Here is a 23,562-nt window from a genome sequence, read left to right on the forward strand (position 1 = left end):
CAATAGGATAACATTTAACAATTAGAGAGAACAAAAAAGAAAAAAGAAAAAAACTTAAAACACAAAACTCAATTGCATCAACTCAAAGTAGAGTTATTAAAAATACAAAAAAATTAATAACCTAAAGCAAAGATACAAGAAAAAAAAAAACATCCACCAAAAAATTGAGAGAGAGAAATAACCTTTTTTGTGAGGAAAAATTATGCATAGAAATATAGAATGGAAAAGATAATGAAAATTTTATAATAAGAGGATAAGAATAAGAAGAAACAAAATAAATGAAGATAAAGGGAAAGATGAAGAGTGATATTAAGGTAGATGGTAGTGAGGAGATGAAAATGTGAAAGGAATGAAAAATGTAGGAGAAAGTGTAAATATTAAAAAAAATGAGTACGTTTTTATAAGAAATTTTTTATTTATGTGTATTTAATTAAAACATTTTATGTTTGATTTTTAAAAATTAAAAAAAAAAGAGAAAATCATATATTATATAATAAAAGTTGGACTTAAAAGCCGTTATTGCGCCAAGTGGCTTCATCAAAATGTAGAAATTTTTATAGATTTTTAAAAAAATAGATATAATTTTTTTTTTATCTTCTTATCCTATAATAGATAAAAAATTTAATTTGATTAGAATCCAAATTCATCATCTAATTCTTTTCTTATTATAATTATATCTTATTGTTTTGAATCATGCCAACAATTACAATTAAGGGCAAAAATGTGCAAACTATTGGACTATTATACTGGTGAGATCTCTTTTTTTTTTTTTTTAATTTTAATTTTAATTTTTTTTTTATTATGAGAATGCCGGTGAGATCTTAATCATTGAGTACTGCACACACAAAAACAAGAACAAAAACAAAAAACAAAAAACAATAAAAAAAACCCCCAAAAAAAAAAAAAAAAACAAAAGGAAAAACATTTTAACATGGATCAAACCACTACGGAACAAGTTTAAATATACAACACATGCCCAGCTAAAGCGACAAAGCCTCTTTATTTATTTTTAAAAAATTATATTACTACACTTTAAAAAGAACATCAACGATGTTAAAAAAAAAAAATGCAACTACTTTAAAAATAAATAAAACACTAAATAAAAACAGCAACTACTTTTAGTGTTTAAATTAAACACTGAATTCTTTTAATTTTCTCTTCACACACTATGACTTTTTTTTTCCTCGAATATCATGTTCACACTCTACTTCTTTAAAAATTAGATTTCAGCTTCACACTTCCACAAATCAGACTAACTTTAGACTTTTTGTTCATGTCAACTTCTTCAATGTGAGATGTGTGTGTGTGTATATATATATATATATATATCGAATAATTCATAATAAAAACCCTTTTCTCTATTCCTCTTCTTCTACTTACAATCTTGTGGATATCTATTTATTTACTCTAATTTTTTTCTCATTAAATTGAATAGGTTTCGTGTATTTTTTTTCTTTTTTTTCAAAACCTAATTTCCTTAAATTTTATCCAATTTATATGTTTATGGTTTGAGAATAAATCATTAAATATGCTTAGACATGAATTTTTTTTTTTTTTTTTTTTTTGGTGTTTTATGACATGGGTTCCAATGGTGATATATTTTTTTCATCCTCTCAATTTTGATTTAAATAACAATCTTCTTTTTAACTTATTAATAAGAATGTCTTGATATAAATTTGATGATAAATTGTTTATAACAATTTGATTTTTTTTTTTTTTCCGGATTGAAATAGCTTTGGCTAACTGACTTTTAATTAGAGTTGTACACTTTAACCTATAAAAGAAGGCAATCGATCCATTTAGTCTTTTTTGTACGTTGTTTTGTCTCGAGTAACAAGCCCCAAAGGACTAAAGAGTTCAATAAAGAGCAATGTCAAACAAAAACAATGATACACTAAAAATATAGTATACAAAAAGGTATTCAACAATCTCCCAAAGATACTAAATTCTCATTAAATCACAATGGGTATGTTATAAAATAATATTTTTTTTATCTAGATGTTATCATTTTATATTTGATAGTTATTATATCGAGACAATTTGTTCAGTTTGTCATTATTATAATTATTTATTTCGTTATTGTTTATAAGATAAAATATACTATATTCTCTAAGTTTATGATAGAACCGTGCAATGCATAAGCTTTTAACTAGTATTAATAATTTAATGATATGGAGGATATGGCTGAATTTAAATAGTCAATTGTTGTAGTGCTAAAAATGATAAACCCTATCCATATAACTAAATTAAAGTTTATTAACTCCCTTGAGCCAAAGGAGTTTCTCTGACCTAGGGTAACCCTAGCCGTCAGGAGAATAATCTAGTACCTACGTCAAAGTGGGGTTTCTACAGTTTTCTACAGTCTTCTACAGTTCTACAGTCCTCTTCCCACGTTTTTTGACCTGAGGGAGAGAGCGAGTAGTTTTTTTTCGTTGAGATGGAGAAGTTGATGGGTTCGTGGAAGAGATTTTCTCTCTCAGAGTGCGAAGGCGATAAGTTTGCTGTCCAAGAGGAGAATACGGTGGAGGAGCATATATTGGCAGCGAAGTTTTTGACTCATCGAGTGCTGAATATGGAGGCCATAGCCAGGACCTTCACACTCTTGTGGAAGACCAGGAAAGGGTTCGAGATTAGAGACATGGGGGACCATAAGATTCTCTTCGTGTTCCCTGAGAAGGCAGATATTGATAGGGTTATGGAAGGGGAGCCCTGGTCTTTTGATCGGCATCTCGTGGTGCTGCAAAGAGTTGATAGAGATGCGGCAATCTGATCCCTGGATTTTAGTGTGACCCGCTTTTGGATCCAGGTCCACGACTTGCCGGTTGGAAGCTTCTCTTTGGAATTGGCTAAGAAGATTGGGTCGGTAGCTGGCAAGGTGGAGAACCAAATGACAGATGAGGGAGAACAGTATAGAGTTAATTTCATTCGGTTAAGGGTAGCGGTCGATATCCAAAAACCGTTATGCCGTGGACGTACTATTATTACGGCTAGAGGAAAGGAGGGTTGGGTAAACTTTCGATACGAACGACTGCCCAATATCTGTTATTGGTGCGGAAAGCTGACCCATGGAGATAGAGAATGCCCACTATGGATTAGAAGTAGAGGCACCCTCAAGGTTGGTGATCAGCAGTTCGGTGCATGGCTCCGTGCAGCCTCGCCAAACCCTTCAAAAAAAACAGTGATCCGTGTGCCGGGTTTGGACGAGGAAGATGGTTGGACTAGTTCTGAGTTGCATGGAGAGAATGATACGGTAGGAAGCAGTTCAAAGGAAGTCGACGGAAATGGTTCTAGTCAAGAGGCAGAACAGAGTATGGAGGAGACCGGTGATCAAGTTGGTCAGGTGGCCGACCGGGAAGCAGATTTGGACAGCTCAGATCCACGGGAGACCTTTTTGGAAAGTCCAAATATTGCGGAGCCGGCGCCGCTTCGTAGTAAAGAAGTAACGGTGCAGAAATCTTTATTTCAGGAGCAATTGGAGGAGATTGATTATGAAATTTCCAAATTTGATAACGTAAAAGTCAACGAAGGCAATGATGAACATAATGAGGTCACGCTCCACCAACAGGACGTTGAGAAAAAGTTAAGTAATGGGCCTGGGTTGTTGGGCCGCTCCTCTAGTCCGGGTGCAGTGCAAGATAAAGGGAAAAATAAGGAGAAGGGCTGGGTACGTAGAGAAAGAAGCCAAGTTCGGCCCACTGAACATCATTCTTCCATTTTAGCCAAAAGAACATTCAGCGACGTGAATGCAGAAACAGAGGAAACAGAGGGGCACAAGAAGAAGGCAGCAAAGTCTGACTTAACATTATCGGTGGAGGCTGGTTCCCAGCCCCGCCGGAACCAATGAATCTTTTAGCATGGAACTGCCGGGGGCTTGGGAACCGCCGTGCAGTTCGAGAGCTTGTAGACATTGTACAAGCGCAAGGTCCCGCGATCGTGTTTTTGTCGGAAACATGGTCGGATAAGGATTGGATGGAATGGGTTCGATGTCAGTTGAAGTTTGCTGGGTGTTTTACTGTCCCAAGTGAAGGGAGGGGCGGTGGGTTGGCACTCTTGTGGAAAGAGGATGATATGGTTTGGGTTGATAGTTTCTCACAGTATCATATTGACGGGATAGTGCATGGTGGTTTGGATAACAGATGGCGCTTGACTGGTTTCTATGGTGAACCGGAAACGAGCAGAAGAGCTGAGGGATGGAATATGCTTCGTATGTTGAATTCTAAACCAAAGCTCCCATGGTGCTGCCTAGGTGATTTCAATGAGCTGTTGGAGGTTACGGAAAAAAGAGGTGGTGCACAACGGTCCCATAATCTCATGCAGTCTTTCCGAGACGTTCTTGATGATTACGGGTTTGTAGATTTAGGATATTCTGGACCTGAGTTTACTTGGCATGGACGTCGGCATGGTGAATGGATTTGGGAACGTCTAGACCGAGGGGTGGCAAACTATGATTGGTTAGCTCGCTTTCCGACGGGTAGAATCACTCATTTGAACTGCTACACATCAGATCATAGACCAATATTCTTAGCTCTTGATCCAAACGGGGAAGCACAGATGTGGAAGCGAAAACCATTCCGGTTTGAAGCTATGTGGGTTACGGACCCGGATTGTGGGAATACTGTTTCTAGAGCTTGGTCACACCAGTGTCCAAATGGTACTCCTATGTTTACAGTGGCCAGTAAGTTGAAGAGATGCAAGAAACATTTAAAGAAGTGGAGCAAGGCACATTTCGGTAATGTTAAACAACAAATCCAACAGAAAAAGGATTTGTTATGGAAAGCTGAGGAAAGAATGGTCAAGGAGAATAATTATGACGAGGTGTTGAGGTTGAAGTCAGAATTGAATGTCTTGATTGATAGGGAAGAACAAATGTGGCATCAAAGATCTCGGGTTCAATGGATTAAAAGTGGTGATAAGAACACTAGTTTCTTTCATGGGACAGCCACCAATAGGAAGAGAAGGAATTTTATCAAAGGGCTACGGGATGCAGAGGGTGTTTGGTTATCTGAGGAAGCTGCCTTTACAAAAGTTTTGGTTGATTTCTATGCTGATCTTTTCACAACATCTAACCCGCAAAATTTGGAGGTTGTTTTGGAGGGGGTCCAAGAAGTTGTTTCCAGGGATATGAACTTAAAACTTACAGCTCCCTACAAGGCTGAGGAGGTTGAGTTAGCAATAAAAGAAATGGCCCCTTTGAAAGCTCCTGGCCCGGATGGCATGCCCCCTTTATTTTATCAGACTTACTGGACGGAAGTTGGTATGGATATTACTCAAGCTGTTTTATCTTGTCTTAATTCTGGCTCTATCTTAAAATCCATAAATCATACGTTTATTACTTTAATTCCAAAAGTAAAAAACCCAGAGAGAGTTTCTGAATTTAGACCAATTAGCTTGTGTAATGTGATTTATAAAATTGTCAGTAAAGTCATTACAAATAGGCTCAAACCAATTCTCAAAAGTATCATATCTGAAACCCAAAGTGCTTTTATTGCTGACAGATTGATTACTGATAATGTATTGATTGCCTTTGAATCTCTCCATCACATGAAAACTTGCTGCTCAGGGAAGACAGGTTTTATGGCTCTGAAGTTAGATATGAGCAAAGCCTATGATCGGGTGGAGTGGGCCTTCCTAGAGAAAATTTTACTGAGGATGGGTTTTTAGAATTCCTGGGTATCTCTGATCATGGAATGCATCACCACAGTGTCATATTCTATTTTGATAAATGGTGAGCCACAAGGAATGATTGTCCCAACAAGAGGGCTAAGACAAGGGGATCCTCTATCCCCCTACCTCTTTCTTTTTTGTGCTAAAGGTCTAAATGCGCTTCTAAGGGGGGCAGCTGATGATGGACAAATTCATGGTTTCTCTATTAGTAGGCGTGGCCCAAAGCTTACTCACCTATTTTTTGCAGATGACTGTTTACTTTTCTGCAGGTCTACACTAGCAGAATGTGATAAAATAAAGGAGTTATTGGCATTGTATGAAGCAGCTTCAGGCCAGATGGTGAATCAGGATAAAACCACTCTCTTCTTCAGTAGAAACACTAATGAAGCAACTCAGGAAGCAATAAAGGGGTCACTTGGTCTTCCGGCAATTCAACATTATGAGAAATACCTGGGTCTACCTTCCTTTATAGGGAGGGGGAAGAAAGCAAGTTTTACTAAAATCAAAGAACGAGTGTGGTCAAAAATGCAAGGGTGGAAGGAAAAGTTACTCTCTCAAGCTGGGAAAGAGGTAATGATCAAGGCAGTAATTCAATCAATTCCGGCATATTCTATGAGTGCCTTCAAATTGCCGGTTAGCTTATGTAAAGATATTGAAATGATGATTCGCAAGTTCTGGTGGGGGAATGGTGAGACAAAAAAGGTGCATTGGGTGAAGTGGAGTACATTGTGTTCCTCCAAATCCATTGGGGGTATGGGTTTTAGAGATATCCATAATTTTAACAAGGCAATGCTTGCTAAGTAGGTATGGAGATTTTTGAATAATAAGGACTCACTTCTTTTTAAAGTGTTTAGCTCTAAATATTTCCCAAATGGAAACATTTTGGAAGTTCCAATACCTTCAAAATGCTCCTATGCATGGAGAAGTATCTTACAATCCAGGGATGTTATTCATAAGGGGGCTGTGTGGAGGGTCGGTGATGGGCGGAAGATAGATATTTGGAGTCATAGTTGGTTGCCGGATGTGGGACAGAGCAGAGTGATCTCGCCTAGGAATGATGCAAGGGTTGAGAAGGTGTGTGATTTATTTTATCCTAATTCCAAAACATGGGACCCTGGTTTGATTCAGCACATATTTTACCCTTGGGAAGCAGAGAAGATCATGAGGATACATGTCAGTACTGTGAATACAGAGGACTCGCTGGTTTGGCCTCTAACCCCGAATGGCGAATATTCGGTAAAGTCCGCATACAGAGTTCTTGATGCAGAAGTGAGCAATGGACTTCCTTCTTCGTCAGGTGGGGAGTGTTCCTTACTGTGGAAGCGCATTTGGAAAATTCATGCGCCACAAAGGATCAAACACTTTATCTGGCGTGCGGCAACGGACTCCCTTCCCACAAAACAAAACCTCGTACGACGGAAGATACCGGTGGACGTGACTTGCTCCCTATGCGAGGATTATCCGGAAACACTCTTGCATGTATTATGGCTGTGTGATCAAGCCAAGTCAGTCTGGAAATCAGATTCTAGATTTTCTGGGTTGTATCGGAAAGCCCACAGGAGCTTCGTGGACTTGCTAGACTCTGTTTTTCAGCAAGGCTCTGCTTTCTTTGTTGCTCTCTTCTCAACAATTACCTGGAGTCTTTGGCAGCGTAGAAACAAGCTGCGTGAACGCCAACCCACGTGGCCCATCCAGGAGATATGTCGAAGAGCAAATGAGCTGGTTATGGAGTTCTGCGAGATTCACCAGCGACCCATGAATGCAGTGCACCATGCTCCCCGTGTTAAGTGGTCACCGCCAGCAGAGGGTGGGTACAAAGCTAATTTTGATGCAGCTTTTTTTGAAAGTAGTGAGCTTGCTGGAATTGGGGTGGTGGTTCGGGACAGTTCTGGTAATGTCATGGGAGCGTTGAGCCAAAAAATTTCTCGACCCCAGTCCGTGGAGCATGCTGAAGCACTTGCGGCCTGTAGAGCTGTGATCTTGGTGAAGGAATTACTGCTACCCCAAGCGTGTTTTGAGGGTGATTGCCAACGGGTCATTCAAGCCATCAATGCAGGAGGTCCCAACCGTACTCTGTTTGGTCATATTATTGATGAGATTTGCTATTTCAGTTCATCGTTAGCAAGTTGTTCCTTTGTTCATGTACGTAGAGAGGGTAATAAATTGGCACATGCCCTAGCTAGAAGAGCAGTTTTAACTGCAGACACTGATGTATGGGTAGAAGAGTTACCCAATGACTTGGATGATGTATTCCGCTTTGATTTAGTTCAATAAACTTACTTACCTCTTTCTCAAAAAAAAAATTAAAGTTTCTTTATGATGTTGAGTTAACAACACGAATTGGTGGTTACTAGAAAGCAAAGCCTTTTTTTTTTTTTTTTTTTTTTCGGAAAGAATAAACCTAAAAGCTAAACATGAATTGTCTTATTTTATTGCTTGTCATTTGGGTGAGATTGAAGCCTTGCATAAATTAATGGAGCCTCATTAGACTTATCAACCATTATAGCTCTAAAGAATACCAAAAACAAAAATTTAGTATAAATCAGTACTTACCATTTGCAAGTCAAGAGGCCACACATACAATCTAACATACATCATTACCCAACAATGTTTCAACTCACCACACAGCAAAGTAATCATGCAAATGAACTTTGAAATATCCGTTTGGGGTTATGATCGATGGTATGTAGCTTTTAGGGAAAAATATGTACTAGTGGTAAATTAAACAACATTATTCAACTACTCAGATTTATCACGATATGAGGAGAATATGAATGCATTATGGACCCCTTTGTTCCTTTATGGCCCATACAAAATTTAAACAATTGGAATTAAGAAGAAATATATTTCTAAATATATAAATAGAATAATTTTTGTTAGAAATCAATTACTACACATGAGGAGAGAAAAAAAATCAAATGAAAAGATAAAGTATCAAGTCTAAAAGGAATTTTATAGAACAAATGTCATGTTGTACAAAAATAACATATATAGAACTACTAAATAGGTGAATTAAAGCAACCCAAACTAAGAAGTTAAAGAAAAACACATGTAATAAAATTAACAATTAAAGAGAGAAATCAAACTTAAATCACAAAACTAAATCGCATCAGCTCAATAATGTAAAGTTCTAAAGAACACAACAATTTATCAACCTAAAGCAAAGATGAAAGAAAAATTAAAAAAATCCACCACAAAATTGAGAGAGAGAGAGATAGAGAACCTTTTTCATGAGGGAAATTATGTAAAGAATGAATAAGAGAATAATAAATTTGTAGTAAGAGGTTGTGAATAAGAAAGGACAAAAAAAAAAGGAAGATGAAAGGAAAGATGAAGAGTGATATTAAGGTAAAGTGTAGTGGGGAGATGAAAAAGTAAGGTAAAGGGTAGTGAGGAGATGAAAAGTGATATTAAGATAGAGAGTAGTGGGTGGTAGGGAGATGAAAACGTAAGGGATAGAGAAAGGTTGGAGAAAGTATAAATATTAATAAAAAAAAGAGTAAATGTTAAAAAAATTATAGGAAAATTGGAAAGAAAAATGATAATGACGTGGATGTTGATGTAGCTCAACTGGAACGTAGCAACAATAAATGCTATGCTTCAGCTTTTAGATATATATAGATGTGTTGTCTACATTAGCTATAGATCGAGCTCATTATTGTAACCATCTTGGCAATGGAAGATTGAAACTTTCTAAGTTGCAAGAGGACGTGCTTGTTGTGGTATATACAAGACTCATGTGAGGGCTTGTAAGAAAAAGTCCAATGCGGTCAAAATTTTTGAGAAAATTCCACAGTTGAGAGTTGAAATTAATGGTGTTGCAACCAAGAGAGTAAAATTCTCTCTACCTGACACTAGTTTAAATGAGGAAGTGATATTTGATGAAAAATATCATGATGCTAGGAAGAATGATGAAGTGAAAGATCGTGAAGGTCTTGAGCAGGGGGAGCAATATCCTCCACTAGAGATTGTTGAACCTCTTGAAAGAAGGTGTATTGAAGAATATTGTGAAGTTAGCTTCAAGAATATTTGGGCTTCTAATGAGGGGGAGCCAAGATATTGGATTAAGGATCTCCATGGTGAAATAAATTCTTTGAGAATAAAAGGTATTGACTTTGATAAAAAAAAAAAAATTTAGTGTTAGTGAAGATAATGAAGAAGGTTGAGCCTAGTATTGGCTTGACTGGCATAAATTCTAACTGAAGAGTTGAGCTGAAAATCTCCTCCCTAAGTGGGCTGGAGGGGGAGATTGTTGGGTGCATTGCACCATGGGTCCAGCCCACTTGTAATAGACATGCTCATTTAATGAGCTTGTCTTTCTTGTCTTTCAACAATCTTAGTTTTTTCTTCATCATGTACAAAAGTTAGAAAGTTTATGTGAACTTGCTGGAGAAGCTTGCCAAAAAAAGGAGTTTTTATTTTATATTTTTTAATCTTTTTTTTTTTTTTTTTATACATATACAAGATAAAAATTCTACTCTAACCTAATCTAAGTGTATATGTGTGTGAAGCTCCTTCTTGGAGACTTAAACCCCGGCCCTTGTCCCTACACCCCACAAACACTTATATTTGTGGAATGACAATCGCGCCAAGGGTGCGCGATAATGCCAAAAGGAGTTGAAGTCATCTTTGTTATGTACAAAAGTCAAGGTAAGTGGGTTTAATTTATTGTGAATTGATGTTAAGAGTGTGAAAGGAAGAAAAGAAGAAAAAGATGAAGAAATAGAAGGAAGGTCATTCAGCCATTTGGTGCAAAAGAGTGAGGAGTGAAGTCCCAGAGAAAGTGAGGACTAAGTGTAGTCTTGAAGAACTGCATGAGTGAGAGCAAGCAAAAGAGAAGAGAAAAACACAGAGAGCAAGAGAAAATTGTGAGAGATAAACAACGAGAAAGATAGTAGTGAGTGTAAAGAAAAAAAAAATGTTTTTCTTTGCTCAAGTTGTATCTTTAAGTTTTGTAATCTCTATTTAATATAATGAAATTATTCGAAGTTTGTTCAGTGGTTTTTCCTTTCAAGAAGAAAAGGTTTTTTCACTTAGGCTGTGTTTGTTTTGGCTTCAAACTGATTCTGGAAATGATTTCTGGAAAAGTGGGTGTTCGGTTGTTACTTCAAATTGGGTCAAACTGAAAAGCATTTCCAGGTTGACCGTAAAATATAGCCAAAATGGTGGAAAATGATTTTTGTTTTCATTTTCACTTCAAATGATTTCTAGCCTTGGAAAATAGAAGAGAGAGAGAGAGAAAGAGTAAGAAGATCGCCTTGTCGGAGCAAGAATAAAACCAGATCGCATCAGAGCAAGATGATCGCACCACTCTGATCGTTCAAACCCACCCTCGTCGAACCCAGTCACCGATCATCGAGATCGTCTCGCCATTTCCGGACCACGTGCAAAGAGAGAGACAGAGAGAGAAAGAAGAGAGAGTAGAGAGATCATCGCACCACCGGCAAGATGGTCTCGCCATCGTTCTCAAACCCACTCACACCAAATCGTCGACGAACCCACTCGCACCACGCTGATCACACTAGATCGCACCGCGCCGACGAACCCACCACTTTGACGAACCCATTCGTCAAACCCACCACTCCGACGAATGGGTTTTCTTTCACTAAGATCGTGCCATTGATGAATTTTTTTTGGTTGGGTTTTGTTTGGAAGCTGAAAAAATGTGAGCATCAAGTAGAAAATGTGTTTTCTCTATTATTTTCAAGAATACAACCAAACACCAAAAAATATTTTCCAGAGCAATTTTTATAATGCAACCAAACACTTGAAAATATTTTTCTTTCCCGGAAAATATTTTACGGGAACCAAACACAGTCTTAAATCTTTATGTTCCTGTGTAATTGTGCTTCTATTGTGCTTGTTGAAATTTATTTATAGTTATATAGAATTTTTCCTAACATTAATCATCTGATATAGACATACAATTGTTAAGTCCATGTTTTTATGTTTTTATTGGCCTTAATTGATGACAAAATTTTACTTATTTCTTCTCTTATTTTAATTTGTCTTCTGAACTTAATCAATCATGGTCAAAGCTAAGTTTCTCAGCATAATCTCAAAATCGATCTCTCCTTTGACTCATCTCCTTCGACAAATAAATACATAAATAATAAAGTTTCATAACCAAATTATAAATTAATATAATTAAAATACATATTAGCTTCTTCTTTTTTTCTTTTTTTTTTCTTTTTTATATATACATATAACCCTATTTGCACTCGTTGTATCAATATTCACGATATTTATTGTGACTTCGGAGCATGGATAATAAATAATCAAAAGAGCTTGGAAGAAATCCCCTGAGTAAAAAGTAAAACTAAGGCTGTGTTTGTTTTGACTTCAAATCATTTTTAGAAATGCTTTTCCGTAAATGCGGGTGTTTGGTTGTGCATGGAAAATAAATTTTCCGGAAAATATTTTCAGTTGACCGTGTGTTTTAATGGCTTTGACTCGGAAATTGGTTTCAGTCAAAATTTTTACTTCAAACCATTTCCGAACTCACGCGCAAAGAGAGAGAGAGAGAGAGAGAGAGAGAGAGCGCTCGAGCACGAGCACACCCACAAAACCCAGATCACGCCTCACCTCAGCCAAGCTCCGGCTAGCCCAGCCAAGCTCAGATCACGCCGACCCACTGCCCAGATAAGGGGCCGGCCAAACACGCAAGACCGACAAACACCGGTCCACCCAGATCTCAGCCCAACCCTCCCTCATCACCGATCCACCTCTCCGATCACCAGCCATGCACCGATGAGCTTCAATCTTGACAACCGACTGGAGGCCGTGCTCCACCAGGCTTTCCAACGCACTGGCCGCCACCATCGATCGTCAATCTGACCGCCACCGACCACCAGCCCACTCCACTCCACCCCCAAGCCCACCCGATTTGACCGCCGCCGCCTCCATCCACTCCGATTCTCTCTTTCCCGATCTCTCTTTCCCTCAATCTCTCGCTCTTTCTTCCCCCTCTCACCGAATTTGTGAATAAATGATGTTTTTGTTTTGATTTTTTTTTTCTTGTGTTGTTTATATATTTTGATTTTATGTAATAATATTTGTTTGGATCTTAAGAAAATGTGAAAAACATGATAAAAATGGGTTTTCTAGAGCATTTTCAACAAAACAACCAAACACTAGAAAATATTTTCCAAAGCATTTTTTGGAATGCAACCAAACACTTGAAAATATTTTCCTTTTCCGAAAATAGCATTTTCGGAAAATATTTATTTCCCAAAAAATATTTTACATGAACCAAACACAGCCTAAGGCACGTGGCTCTTATGGCTATTAGATTAAAGCCTAAACGTGATAGATCCAATACTTTTTTATACACTCTTTAGGAGAATAAATGGGCTTTATTATGCTTATAATCGGGTATTAATAGTATATATCTCCATCGATCTCAGATTCTCAAGAAACTATTTTTTCAAGGGAAAACAAAAGAAAAATAGCGTGAAACACATAGAGAGCACTTACTATATTATCACAGAGAGAGTGAGAGAAAGAGCACTTACTATAATATATAGCTCGCAAAAAGGAACGTAGATGCAGCCAATGGACGTTGGGAATTAGAGTCAGAGAAAAAAGATTGAAGAAGAAATAGGCCACTTACGATCGGTGGATTAACAACAACAGCAGTGGATGTCAGAGTTGATCTAAAAAGTTCTAAACCTAAAAATGATTTAAAAATAATAAATAATTAAAAAAAACAATCACGAGCTCATTATCTAAATCGAAATGAAAAAGAAGTCATCAAAGGAAAAGAACAAGGATGTAATAATCAGTCACAAGATATCACTGAAACTTACCGGTGCTGACGAGAATGTAAGCGGCACGGTATCTCTCTCATGACAATCGAAATGGAAAAAGAAGTCATCAAAGGAAAAGAACAAGGATGTAATAATCAGTCACACAAGATATCACTGAAACTAACCGGTGCTGACGAGAATGTAAGCGGGGCGGTATCTCTCTCTTTCTTGATGGCAATTAGTAGACTGTATTTTCTTTTTGTTCGTGGCAGCCAGAAAACTTTGTTCGTGGCAGCCAGAAAACTCTTTCATGGGCCATGATGGAGAAATTCCCAGTTGTTTTATAACAATAATTATTGGTGCTACGTGACTTCTGTAATAAAAGTTTGATAAATTACCATAAATACCCTTTTTCAATTCATTTTAAGGGGAGAGGGTACTCAAATTAACATAAATACCTTTTTGTTTCTATTCATTTTAAGTTGGGATAAACCTTGGATTCAGCCCCCTCTAAAAAAATTAACATAACTATATATTCTGACAATATAACTGTTAGATTACTTAGTTTTTTTATATTCTTGATATGGATATTAAATTTTGTGTCAATCAAATATTATTCACTATTCGTTACATAAACTTATTTTTTATGCATAATTTTATATTACAAAAACTTGAAATTTAAATATTTGATTGATGACATAATTATTGATTTATTATCTTTTGAAAATTTTGCAAGTATTAGAATATAAGAAGAAAATGTAATCTAATAGTGAGTTTATCAAAATTTTCATCAAATAAAAAGATATTAAATAGAGTTATAATCATTGACTACAACCAAATTTGTAGTTAAACTTTATCATATCTATTGCACACAAATTGATTCACGGAATTTTACATTTACATGCAGCCCAAAAAACAATTAAAATGATGACTTGAAATTGAAGAGGAATCAATTTTGAAGCTTACTCATAAAAGAAGACAAAGTGGTTTCTACTTGTAGCGAGAGAACTAAGATTATTATATGGTTTCTTTGGGTCATAAAAAATGTCAGCAAAAGAGAGTGTAAAAATTATTAGTCGTGGATCTATTGGAACTGTACTATGTGTGTTTACTACCTATTTTTGGGGGCCAAAATGGTAAAATACCCATTTCGCCGAAACTTTTAGCAAAATGTCCCATGTCAATTATTTAGAAATATGTCTCTGTTTTGAAACTCGATTTTTAGAAAATTGAGTTTCAATGAAAAATTCGACTTGGCAAAAATCAAGTTTCTTGAAAAAACCAACATGGAACTCGAGTTCCATGTTGGTTTTTTTTTTTTTTTTTTTTTTTTTTTTTTTTTTTTTTTTTTAAGTTTTAGTTTGATTGCTTATAACTTGATTTTTACCAAATCGAGTTTTTCATTGAAACTAAATTTTTAGAAAATCGAGTTTAAAACAGGGGTATATCCTTAAATAGTTTCAAACAGGGACATTTTGTTGGAAAGTTTCGGCGAAAGGGGTATATCCCCATTTTGGCCTAGTTTTGGGTGATGATTACACTTATTCATTATATTTTCCTATTTCTCAAGTTTAGCCTGCTCTTGACAGTTGACAATCAACATGATTTTTTTAAAAAAAAATTTAGGGTTGACAATATAATCAACATGAGTTGTATGAACGTGGATTGTGATAGACTTGTTCTGGGGAGGGTGTTTAATAAAATATTATATATTTATAGGCGTTGAATTTGGTGAAGTTTGTATATGCCAATTGATATACGTGCTAACACGTTAGATATTTCATATTTTATACCTATTTCATAATTATCAGCAAAAAATGTGGAAAGAGTTCAATTAACTTAGTCCACCTTTCTCCCAAAAAAGCTTTTTTCTTTATATATATATATATATATAAACTTTTTTTTTGTTTGAGAAGATATATAAAAAATAAAATTTAGAGTCCGTTTCAAAATAGCTTATTTAGTTGAAATTGAAATTTTTTTATTGAAAATATAAATAGAGCTAAAAGCTAGCTAAATAGTATAGTGGGACTTATGAATAATACCAAAAAGTACAATAGAACTCATGAAAAATAGCAAAAACAAGCTAAAAACTCAAATAAACTTCAATTTTCATCACTTCCCAAACAGACTAGTCAACTTGAACTATAATAGTGATAATATTAATAATATAGGTCCGTTCATTTAACCATAAGTTAGGTGCATTGCATACGATGGGACACATGCTTTCTTTCTATTGATGGTTGAAGTCTAAGGTTCCAAACATGTTTAAAACCAACATTTTCCTTGTTCTTTATCAAGAATTTAACAAACAAATTGGCTTTTGGTATTGACATAATTCAAACCCCAAATCTTTTATTTTATGACAAGAGGTTTTACTGGTTTAACTGATTGGAATTTGGAACTACTAATACTAAATATTTTTTTTAGTCAAATTCGCCAGCTTGAGTGTGAGAAATTTATAAATTTCCAAATCAACCTCCCTCTTAATTTTTTTTTTTTTTTTTTGGGGGGGCCTAAAAACCTAGTCCTCCCTCTTCAATCTTAATTTATGTCAACTACGTATCCATCACGATAAAATAATTTTTTATCATCCACTCCTTCAGAAGCCGTAATCAAACGAAAAGACAAAACTCTAAAGATAAGCATTTAATATTTAAAGTAAATTATTTAATTTTTCTGTTAGTATGTACCATCCGATATGATGAAAGTTTGAAGATAAAAATTAGAGTTGCACTCTATTTGATGACTTAACAAACAAACAAACAAACCAAAAAAAACAAAAAAAAAAAAAAATCTTCCTTTCCTTGGCTAAGTCTTCTTGTCTATCTAAACTACAATTCCCTAAATAAATATATGTTTTAGTCAGAAATGTCACCTACTTGATAAAATTTTAATAAGCAGATCCACCTCCCTCAGTCCCCCTTTGTTATGTTTTATTTCGTGTTAGCATATTCCATATCAAAATTTTCTTGTAATTATCATTTAATTACTTTGTATTTTGTTTTAGAGGGTTGATTTGTATTTGAGCTAGTTCAAGTGCTAAAAATTGGAATTGCTAGCTGAATGAAGAACTTTGGTCGAGTGATTTCCATCTTGGTACACGACTTTAGCATTTGAAATTCAGTTGGTGACAATTTCTCCGGATACTTGAACAACTCTTGGAACTTGTGGTGTGTCTTTGTATTATAACTTATTTTCCTCTCCCTTGTGTTTGTGTGTATACTTCTCAAAAAAAAAAAAAAATTATATTGTTTTAGTGGGTTGATTTGTATTTGAGCTAGTTCAAGTGCTAAAAATTGTTTTAGTGGTTATGTAATATATCATAAGTCTGTTTAAAAAACTTTAAATACTACTTTTGTGAAAAAAATTGCCAAATGCCCTTTTCAGGCAAAAATAGCAGCTTTTTGCCCCCTTTCCCAAACTAATTAGGAAAATACTCTTTTTTTGAAACTCGATTTGTGATAAATCGAGTTAGGCCCTATAGCGGCGTTTTTTAGGAGCCTATAGTGATGTTTTCAGGACTTATAATGGCGTTTTGTAACTCGACCTCTATGAAATCAAGTTATAGGTAAAAAAAAAATTGCCTATAACTCGATTTCATGGAGATCGAGTTACAAAATGCCACTATAGGTCCTTAAAACATCATTATAGGCCCTTAAAAACGCCACTATAAGGCTCCAAAATTTTTTTTTTTTTTTAAACTCAATTTATCTCAAATCGAGTTACAAAAGAGGGGTATTTCCCTAATTAGTTTGAAAAATGGGACAAAACGCTGCTTAGTTTGGGAGAAATGGGCATTTGCCCATTTTCTCCCTACTTTCGTTGGAATTTGGAATTTGGAATTTATAGTGGATCCCATGAGTTTGACACATGTTTGGAATTTGGAATTCAGTTGGCAACAATTTCGCCTAACATTCGCCCAACCCTTGATCGGCCAAAATTACTAGAATAGCAGAGAAATTTATTACAAACTCTCCTACTGTACTAGCCTTAACCTAGACTATACAAACCTCATTTGCCACAATTTTAACCCTAATTCCCAACTGAAAGTTGAGAGAAACTCAACATATTGTGAGAGCCAAACACCTTGTCTTTCTCTTTACTTTCTCCCTCTCACCGTAGCCAAATTCTAGAGAGGAAATCAATTCCTTCACACCCATGACCCATCACTACCTTTGTGTTATGAGGGCTATTTGAAGCTTGGAATCCCAATAGCCTTCAAACACGTGCCATAGATGTTTCTTTAGACACCATGTAGGAAGAGAGAATTTTTACCTAAAGGGCATCATTTGCTTGCTTAATTTATTTAAATTCATAATCCAATTCAATGGATTAATGAGCACAATCCAAATCCACAAGTCAAATTTAACCAATTTAAGTCTTGTGTTTCTTTGTTTTGTTTTTGTGGTTGCATGTATGGATGAAGCACTCAATTTGCTTTCAAGAGGCAAACAAAGGCAACTGTATGATCATGAGTTGTATGAACGTGGATTGTGATAGACTTGTTCCATTTTTTTTTTCTTTTTCTTTTTTGAGAGGCAACACTTATTTATTATATTTTCCTATTTCTCAAGTTTAGCCTGTACTTGACAATCAGCATGATTTTTTTTTTTTTTTAAGGGTTGACAATCAACATGAGTTGTATGAATGTGGATTGTGATGGGCTTGTACTGGGGAGGGTGTTTGATAAAATATTTTATAGGCGTTGAATTATTGGTGTAGTTTTTATATGCCTATCGGTATACGTGTTAAGAAGTTAGATGTTTCGTATTGACACCTATTTCATAATTATGAACTAAAAATGTGGAAATGAACTCAATTGACTTTTTTTTTTTTTTTTGAGGAACAACTCAATTGACTTAGTCCACCTTTTTTCTTCTTAAAAAATACTTAGTCCACCTTTCTCTCGAAAAGGCTTTTTTGTTTTTTGTTTTTTGTTTTTTTGGTTGAGAAACACTCTCAAAAAAACTTAGTCCACCTAAACTAAAATAATAAAAAAAAAAAAAAAAAAAAAGACGAAACTAGAAATATAAGAATTTCTTCTTCAAAATTTATTTCATTTTCCCTACTATTAGAAAATATATAATAATAGTACGGATATAATTTTTTGCACAGCAAATTTACAATTGTTAACCAGATCCCAGCTCTGAACTTTAAGAAAGAAAGTGGGCCCCTACCTAAACCCGTGAACTAGTTGAATTTTAATTAAAAAAAAAAAAAAAAAAAAAAGTAATAAATCCATGAGTGTTAATTATAAGAATCATATCCACCCCAATCATAGTCAATTATAAATTTATAATGGTAAAAAAAGTTGTGTCCATAGCACTATGAGAAAATCAAAAGATTTTTTTCTCTTAAAATAGAGACAAACACAAACAAGTGAGAGAGAAAATAAAAAGTTGAAACTAAAAATTGGATTGGCAAGATGGCACATTGTTTGAATTTTTTTTTTTTTTTTTTTATAAAAAAGAAAACATAAAATATAATTTTAAACTAATCTAGAATTTCTTAATACTATAGTAGCATTAACAAGCTTTAATTCTTAAATTTGGAGTCAACTACATATTCTTGACATATTAATTGGCTCTGCTACAATCTACAATTTGTTAGTACTATATATAATTGTCCTTATAGCATTTGTTCCAAGATAACTGTTCTTTAAGACAAAGTTTGTCTTCAAACATATTTGAAGCCTTGGGCTACAAATCTCCAACCATCACTAAGAAGATGACAGGACACATTCTATTGGTGATTGGAACCCAAGACTCCAAATATATTTGAAACCAAACAATTTCCTTATTCTTTACCCTCAGGCTAAAACACAAATTAGCTTTTAGTATAGAGAGGATTCAAACTCCAAATTTTTTATTTGATGACAAGGAACTTTACTAGTTAACTAACTGAAGTCTAGAACTCACTAATACTAAATATTTGTTTTAGTTAAATTTGCCAAGTTGAGTGTGAGAAATTTGTAAATTACCCAATCAACTTATGTAAAAACCGAGTCCTCCCTCTTAAATTTCAATTTATGTCAACTACATATCTATCATGGGTAAATAGTTTTTCATTATCCATTCTTTCACAAGCCGTAATCAAAAGAAAAGACAAAACTATAAAGATAAGCATTTCCTATTTAAAGTAAATTATTTAATTTTTCTGTTAGTATGTACCATCAGATATGATGAAAGTTTGAAGATAAAAATTAGAGTTGCTCTCTATTTGATGGCTTAACAAACATTCTTTTTTCTTTGGCTTAGTCTTATAATCCACCTAACCTACAATTCCCTTAGTATTTGTTTTAGTCAGAAATGTCACCTACTTGAGAAAATTTAAATTAGCAGGTCCACCTCCCTCAGTCCCTCTTTGTAAATTTTTATTTCGTGTTAGCATATTCGATGGTGAAATTTTCTTGTAATTATTATTTAAATATTTTGTATTTTGTTTTAATGGGCTGAGTTAGTTCAAGTGCTGAAAATTGGAGTTGCTGAACAACTTTGCTCTAGTGATTTCCATCTTGGTCCCGCGAGTTGACATATTTTTGGCTTTTGAAATCCAATGGGGGACAGTTTCAGCTGACACTCGCCTAACCCTTGGTTGACCAAAATTTCCAGAATAGCAGAGAAAACTATTACGAACTCTTCTGCTGTTGTAGCCTTTACTCAGACTATATTAGCCTCATTTCCCACAATTTTGACCCTAATTCCCAACTGAAAGTCGAGAGAAACTCAAAATATTGTGAGAGCCAAACACCTTGTCTTTCTCTCCACATTCTTCCTCTCACGAAAACCAAATTGTTGAGAGGAAATCAATTCCTTCACACCCATGACCCATCACTACCATTGTGTTCTACCATCTAAGGGCTATTTGAAGCTTGGAATCCCTAGAGCCTTCACATCACAGATGGTGCGTACACATGCGCCATAGATGTTCCTTTTTGACTCCAAGTAGAGAGAGAATTTTTACCCAAGGGTCATCATTTGCTTGTTTAGTTGATATAAATTCATAATTCAATTCAATGGATTAACGAGCCTAATCCAAACCCACATGTCAAATTTAACCAATTTTCAAGCCTGGTGTTTCTTTGCTTTCTTTTGTTTTTTGTGGTTGCATGTATTGATGGAGCACTCAATAGGCTTTCAAGAGGCAAACAAAGGCAAATGTATGAACCTAGCCAAGGGTTTCGGTTGTGGATGGAGCACTCAATAGGTGCGAGTGCGAAGGTTAGAAGTTAGAACATGCGATCCCCCACCTTTTAACATGGTATCCTGACACACTAAGTCCTATCTACTAAATAAGGGTCAATCTGAGAAAGCCCAGCCCATAATAAATAAATAAAACCTTCACTTAAACTCAACCAAACCGAACCCCAACCCTTTGGTCCAAATCCGAAAACCCATACAATAAACCCAACACTTTAGAAAGATCTAAACCCAACAACAAGCACTCCATCAAAAGCAAAGCTTTGCTTCAGCCTTCAGCTCGAAAAAATTATATTATTTCATATAATGCAGCAAGTGTGTGATTCTTCTGTTTCTGCTCCATCTTATTTAAGATGATGTTTTTGCAATCACTCTTCACTTCTTCTTTTTTCCTTTATTTAGCTAACAAATATTGCAATTTTGCACTTGTTGCACTGTTGAATTTCAACCTTAATTGGAATCTTCTCTAATATATATGGAAATGAAAAAAAAAGTACTAGCCATGCCTTGTTCTGTCAGGTGCTACCAACAATGTTTTTATTCAAATTCTCCTTGTCCTCACCCCTGTTGTATGATTTTAATTACTGAACTCACGTTTTTAGCTGGTAAGAATGCTTGAATCTCTGTTTTAAAGCAGGGGACATGGAAACAAGCTTGTTTATATATATATGGAAACAAGCTTGAATCTCCATGTATGTCCCGCTTTTACCTGAACAAGGTTGATATGCTGAAGAGCAAGTTTGGATTCAATCACGCTTTCAGTTATAAAGGAAAAGCATGACTTGCAACTCTAAAAAGGCCTGTGGACAATGTGCAATTAAATAATCTAAAAGAATATAATTAAGGAGGGGCTAAACTTGTTTCCATTGGTAATTGCACTGCTTTCCCTAATATAATGAAGGTGACTGCGAATTGCATAACACTAAACAATAAAAATGAGTAAAACTACTGTTTGATAAATATCACAATAACAATATCAAGGACTAATTGTTATTTGCCAGAGCAAGTTTTATCAAAAACTGAGAGGCATTAGTTTTTTTTTTTTTTTTTTTGGTCATGCTGTTAGGTGTTTTCCTGAAGACGTTGACATATAATTTGAAAATGTCGGGAGGCAAAATGCAAGATGCAGTGCTCCTTAACATGAGAATCCACGGTCGCATTGCAGTAGCTGGAATTATCTCACAATACAATCTTGATCAACCTGAAGGCATAAGAAATTTATTGTCTGGGGTGTATAAAAGGATTCGTAAAGAAGGATTACTATCACCTCTTTCCCAGCTTCTCAGACCTTGTGCTGCCTTACATTAGAGAAGGAAAGATAGCATATGTGGAAGACATTGCTGAAGGCCTCGAAAATGGCCCTGCAGCTCTTGTAGGAATTTTTAGTGGCCACAATGTCGGAAAGCAAGTAGTTGTAGTTGCTCGGGAGTGATCATTTTACCTCCTTTTGCATATGTATTGAACCCTGAGAATTTACTTATACACCACCATATATAGTGTCTCTCCCCATTACCATGGTGAAAGTCATTGCTGCTTGACAGCCATAGTAAATAAATTCTCAGGGTTGAATATACTATGGGCTGTTTTAATAAGGTATGGTTTTTCATACATGTAAACATTAAGAGGGTAGTAGTCTAATTGGTAAAAAAAATAAAATTTTCGTGACTGCTAAAACAATTTCCGGTGTGTTTTGGCAAGGAATTGGGTCTTGATTTGAGCCCAATGCTTATACTATGAATGTTTCTATGCATAGTGTTTCCACATCTTTACGTTCGCAATGTATACCATGGATAAGTCGTATCCGCTTTCATGTGCCATGACCAAATTCAGAAGCTAGCATTTATTATTCAAAAGTAATTATAAAATTAACCGTTTTTCATTTTACATCTCATTCAAATGCTTTTTATGCCATGTTGACGCATGTTGGGGAGCAATTAAAAAACAAAAAAAAATCTAAAGACAAAATATGCTTGCCTCATTCTATGGGATTCCTAATGGTTTCTCTTTTCTCTCAAATACCATTTCTTTCAAATCTTTTCCATCCTCTTTCTTATGTTGAGATTTGATCATGACTTTCCCTTTGCCCAAAGCTTTACTTGTAAAATTTTTGCGATAAGAGCTGTAATTGTAAAGAGTAATGTTTAGGACATTTGGTAAACCATACAAGTATTGTAGAGTGGTTTCAGCCCAAAATGGAAGAAGAAATTTAAAAAAAAAAAAAATGGTGTACTCAGGACATTAAGTTCCCACTTTTGTGTGGTTTGGGCTGTTGAGAATTTGCCTCAAATTTCCTATTGTGACTAAGAAAGCTAATTGAGTTTCCTTGTTGAAGAAGAAAAAAATTAATTTAATTAATTATTGTTTTTTTGGTGTGGAAGAAAATGTTATTTTTTTGAGTGGAAAGAAAGTCTATTCTTTATTAAAGAAGTAATGTATTCATTATCCACAAAGAAATAGGAAATTGAGTACTAAAGATGGTGTTGCAAAAACTTTGATGGCTATGGCCCAAGGGTCCTCTATAGGGAGAGGAAAAAAATCATACTGTTGTGCAGATAGCACTCCAAGGCTCAAATCAATAATAGTACATAAGCGGAAATTAAATAACAAACACACACAAAGAACACAAGAATTTACGTGGTTCGACAAACTGCCTACCTCCACGACGACGACGGAGAAATTTCACCATAAAAAATAGGGAAGTACAATAGTGCACAAGAACACTCTCAAGAAACCCAAATACCAATTACACCTTAACTCTCTCTCTCACACCCACAAGACAAGAAAACTCTATTCTTCTTCTTATGCGGTTGCTGCTCACTAGGTTAATTGGAATAATCTCTATGGCTGTACAACACACACCTAATATATGTATTTATATATTTGTCATAGGTCGGCAGTACTAGGAGATACATTCCTAGTTGAACTTGGTCATCCTTAACTGACTTACA

At 35.2% G+C, this 23,562-nt stretch overlaps 1 protein-coding gene across 25 annotated transcripts in view; it reads right to left on the reverse strand.

Annotated features, from left to right (window-relative positions):
* LOC126703186 (putative disease resistance RPP13-like protein 1) overlaps positions 1-13,821 on the reverse strand; it is a 28,715-nt gene extending 14,894 nt beyond the window's left edge. For 18 of the 25 annotated variants that reach the window (XM_050402132.1, XM_050402128.1, XM_050402124.1 and 15 more), the window contains exons 1-2: positions 13,473-13,821; positions 13,179-13,335 (exon numbers count right to left, since the gene is read on the reverse strand). The gene's annotated coding sequence lies outside the window, so the exon portion shown is untranslated. The remainder of the gene's footprint in view (positions 1-13,178; positions 13,336-13,472) is intronic. The other 7 variants (XM_050402138.1, XM_050402137.1, XM_050402135.1 and 4 more) reach the window with 3 other exon arrangements.
* Between the last annotated feature and the right edge of the window lie 9,741 nt (positions 13,822-23,562).

The sequence above is a fragment of the Quercus robur genome, chromosome 10 (assembly GCF_932294415.1).
Source record: "Quercus robur chromosome 10, dhQueRobu3.1, whole genome shotgun sequence".
Taxonomy (NCBI): Eukaryota; Viridiplantae; Streptophyta; class Magnoliopsida; order Fagales; family Fagaceae; genus Quercus; species Quercus robur.